Source organism: Manihot esculenta, chromosome 2, assembly GCF_001659605.2.
Source record: "Manihot esculenta cultivar AM560-2 chromosome 2, M.esculenta_v8, whole genome shotgun sequence".
Lineage (NCBI taxonomy): Eukaryota > Viridiplantae > Streptophyta > Magnoliopsida > Malpighiales > Euphorbiaceae > Manihot > Manihot esculenta.
The window spans coordinates 30,609,886-30,615,126 of record NC_035162.2 but is presented as its reverse complement, the minus strand read 5'-3'; positions in this window follow the sequence as shown (position 1 = coordinate 30,615,126).

The window sequence follows — 5,241 nt, the reverse complement described above, 5'->3', positions numbered from 1 at the left end:
TCCCACATCCTCTTCTGACATCACCGGATTTTTAAAAAATAATACATTAACTTTATCTTGTTACGGTATAAAAACTAATGATCACAGAGACAAATGTACGTAATTTTATTATACAACTACTGTCAAGTTCTCAATTCGCTCTATTTTCTAGTTTACTGACTTGAACGTCGGGGTGGCTGCTATAAACACCAACTACCTCACATTCTCTTTTTTGCAGATTTAGCCAATTACAACACAACTTTTTTTTTCGGCTGTATCAATAAGTAAAAGAGAGTTCAATGAAACTTAAATTAAAGATTGAGAAATTCTAAGAAAAAATAAAATTAAGCCATTAAATAAAAAAATATACTAAAAATTCAGCAATTATCAATGAAATTTATCTAAAAACCATGTATAAAAAATTAATAATAAAAAAAGGATGCAAACTCACTTTTTAAGTAAAAAGTTAATAGCAAATTATATATTCAGTATATATATAACCATGACATTTTGCCATAATAGTAGAAAAAGAAAGGTCACTTAATAGGTTGAACTACTCTTTCATTCACTCTTATAAGCTACTGAAATGTTTATTACATGAGAGGGACATTTAAAATTTAAAATCTACAAAGGAGACCTTAATTCCAACCAACTGCCTGCCTCTTTTGATTTTTCAAATTAACTTTTATGAGTACTTAAACATTTCCTTCCAGAAAAAAAAAGAAAGAAAAGCTAATTTAATTGACCTGTTAATAATAGAGAATTAATTAAGGCATTGAATCTTTCAAAATTTCATCTATTAATTAATAAAATTCATTTAATTTTCTTACTACATACCAATAAATTCAATTATATCGATTAATTAAATAAACAGTTGATGAATTATTTTTTTTTTTATATATATCATTTGATATATATTTAAAATTTATTAATTTAACTAATTCAAATTTAAGCCAAACAAGATTAAAAAACAAAGTATTTATTCTTAAATTTTAAGGAAACATCATATTCAGCATTTATATTGAAGAGTTCTGATTAATAAATAAAATATTTATATTATTCCATTTCAACCTTTTAAGGTTAATTTTCTTTTCTCCTTTCACAAATGTATTTTTTTAACTGCATTATAGGACTCTACAAGTGCAGTTGAAATACAAAAACCTACTAAATAAATAATAACTTATAAACAGATAAAACTGGTCCTGAAAAAAAAGTTATTTTTTTAAATACGTTTTTGTCATAGAGTCTACCATAGTATCTGCAGATCATCTAATTAGATTAAAAGATATAGTCTCGAATTGTGGTCACAATTTTGATATGTCAATCACATGAGCTCAGCTATTCCATGGAACTAGACTAGGAGAATGTAGAAGGGCAGAATGTACCGTGGATGAACTTGTCTCACAAATGATATTGCGAAAACCCTGATCCAATGCAAACCTAACTACTTCCCTAAGCTCTAAAGCCTCTCTAGCTATCGGTGAATAACACCAAATCCTTTTCGCCAAGCTAGTAAGAAAGTCTCTAAGATGATTTCTTGCAATTACAACAATCACTACCAAAGAAAATTGGCTCGTCCAAGACATATTGCAATTAAGTTTAATAATGCCAACCAAAGGGGGACTCCAGTCAATTAAGTCAGAGACACAATGAGGACAAGGCTCAGAAATACCAGCAAAAACATATTGACAATATTGTAGTTCCAAGAGACCACTATTGATTTGCTTCATGGTTGCCACAAGATCCGGTCGAATATGTTCAAAAACACATTTATTTCTAGCCTTTCAAATGTACCATAATGTCACAGTGACTATTGCCATGATGGATTCATAATGTGGCAAAGTACTAAAGGAATACCACACATCCATCCACCAACACTTAAATCCAGGAAAACCCACAATTTCAGGTTTACAAACATAAAGGCTTAGAAACTATGATATCCGAGCATGAGGGTACCAAAAAAGCGTATGCTTCAATTTTTTCAGGCCTTGATAACATAGAATGAAAACAGACGACACCTGCATACCTTTACTTGCTAAATTACTCAAAATAGGTATTAAATTATGTAGAAGGCGCTAAATAAAGTACTTAAGTTTCAGAGAAATTAGTAAAGTCCATGATCGCTTCCAAAGAGAGTCTGATACTATATCTGAATGAGAAGTAGTAGCATTAGTGGTACCCTGAACAGAGGATTGCACTAATAATTTGTATCCAAAACGAACCATATATTGATCATGCTGCTTATAATGCTACACTAAGATATCAGGCATACCAAGAGGTGCTATGGGAATGGCAAAAATAGCTTAAGAATGAGTTGTTGGAACTAGTCAATACATGAAAGACCTTTTCCATTGCAAGGTAGTATGGTCAATCAAACTAGCCACCCTATTAATATGGAGGGGACATGAGGCTGGATGAGAAAGCTCAAAACTAACAACTCTAGGCACCCACAGCTCAGACCATAGAAGATTTTCCTAACCATCTCCAATATTCATACATACCCCAATCTTTAATAAGTCTCATCCTGCCAACAAATCTCGCCAAATCCAAGAACAATGCCTTTTGCTTTGTGCCTTCCAAAAATACGTATGAGGAAAGTACAAACCCTTAAGGACCCGTGCCCACAAATTGGTAGGTTGAACAACAAGTCTTCAACATTGCTTTGCTAAGCATGCAAGATTAAACTTTTCTAAATCCTTGAACCCCATACCACCTTGAAATTTGGAGACACAAGATTTCTGCCAACTAACCCACCTAATCATCTTTCATCATTACCTCCCCACCAAAATTAGAAATAAGACTATTCAATCTAGCACAAAATTGCTTGGGATAAAGAAAAAAATAGCCATAGAATAGGTAGGAATAGCAGTCAACATAGATTAAATCAAGGTCGCCCTACCTGTTTGTGAAAGAAAATTTTGCATCCATGATTAAGTTTTAGCTCGAATTTGATCTTCCACCATTTGTAGGGCTTGTATTTTAGATTGACCTAAGAACACTGAGAGGCCTAAATATTTATTAGTATCTTGCATTTCTTACATCTAAAACAATGTTAAAAGATTGTGTCACAAGCCAATTGGGTTTTTCTTACTGAAAAGTATATGAGACTTATGGAAATTGATTCATTGTCCAAAAGCTGACATATAAGATTGAAGAAGATGGAGCAAGGTAACAACTTCTTGTCTTGTTGCTCTAACAAACAACAGTGTATCATCAGTAAAAAAGACACTCGTAATAGTTGGAGAAAACCGCGAGAGTTTAATTCCCTAAATACTTCCCTGAGTCTTAGCAGTAGTAACCAAATATGACAATACCTGAGACACAAACAGAAAAAGATAAAGGGATAAAGGATCTCCCTGACGGAGTCCTCGAGAAGGAGAGAATGGAACAGTGGGTCACCATTAACAAGTATAGAAAAACTAAAAGTTGATACACATTGCATAACCAACTGGTAAAACCTATCTGTAGCAAAACGGAATGCAAGAAATCCCATTCCACTTGGTCATAGGCCTTGTACAAATCCAACTTCAAAGCCATAGAATGTTTTTTACTATTGGAGATACGTAGATAATGAAAAGCCTCATGTGCTACCATGATGTTATCTTAAAGCGTCCTAGAGGGAATGAAAGTAGTTTGATCATGGGGGATGATAAAATCCATCAACGGCTTTAATCGTCTTACTAGGGTTTTGGAGATGAATTTACACACAAAATTGTAAAGGCTTATAGGTCGAAATTGATTAAGCCCAGCTGGAGTAGGACACTTTGGAATGAGAACTATATTTGTTCGATTCATCTCCTTGAACAAATATCCACTATCATAAAAGGTCTGAATAGCATGACATAAAGCCAATCCAATCTCTTCCCAATTATTTTGATAAAAAATACCTCAAAATCCGTTAGATCCTAGAGCTTTAGTACCTCCTAACTCAAAAACTGTTACTTTACCTTTGCCTCTGTCAATGGAGCCAATAATGTTGCATTCATTTCATTAGTGACCAATCATGGAATAAGAGCTGTCACCTCAGAAACTTCCTTAATCCTACCAGCCGTGTATAACTTCTTAAAAAACTCCCTGACCACACATCTAATCGCATTTGCTCCCTCGATCCAACCACTTGAGTCATTTTGCAACCTAGCAAGGAAATTTTATTGTCAACGATGAATTGTAGTGAGATAAAAGAACCTCGAATTATGATGTCCATCCTGAAGCCATTGGATGTGGGACCTTTGTTTCTAATGAAGTTTATCTCTCTTCCACAACTCATGAAGCTTTACCAATAAACTAGCCTCAATTGCATCAAAGGAAGGATCAAAGGACTGAGAATAAATGTGTTCTAACTTGTAATACCCGGCTAGACTCCGGCATTAGAATTTCAATTTTCCGACGGAATCTCCGTTGGAATCCGGAATCTCGGATACCAGAACCTCTTAGATGGTTAAAATATGTTTTTATAAAATATTTTCATGATTTTATTGGTTGGTTTTGAGTTAAAGTTTTAAAAAATGAAAGAAAAGAGTTTGAGGGAAAACATCAGGTTTGGCCGCCAAAAGTGGTGCTGCCACGGGAGCTCTCCTGTCGGCCCCCGAAGGTGGCCTGGCCAACCACCTATAAGAGGCCCTCAGCCCAAAAATGAGAGAGTTTTCTCTCTCCATTTCCAGGCAAGGTGAGTCTCCGCCACCCCTTGATGATCTTGTGTTTTTCCTTCAAATCTCTCAAGATTTTTATGAGTTTTTATCTTGTTTCTGAAGATTTTAAGCTTAATCAAAGATTTTAAAGTTTGGAGACCTCTGTAGACCCTTTCTCCCCCTCTCCAAGTTTGTGTAACATCCTCTGGGCCCACACCAGTGAATATTGTCCGCTTTGGGTTCACGCCCAGCATCTTTCCCCTCACGGTTTTATTCTTGGGTCAAGGGATTTGATACCCTGTCTTCCCAAAACGCGTCCACTGGGGTCTCTTGGGGCTTGCCCTTATAAGGCTTCCCCCCTCCTTACCTCTTTCCGATGTGGGATACTTTAAATCCACCTCATGGGGTTCCTTCCCCCCATAAGCCTTGAGCGTCCTCGCTCAGCACACCGTACTCATGAGGCCCAAGCTCTGATACCACTCTGTAACGACCCGAAAATCGGACCGCTACCGGCGCTAGGATCCAGATCGACATAAGGTCGCCGAGACCCGTAGCAAGCCAAACATACATCCTGAATACCTGTCAAATCCCATACATGATCACACATAAACATAAACATGAGAACTTTTTCTTT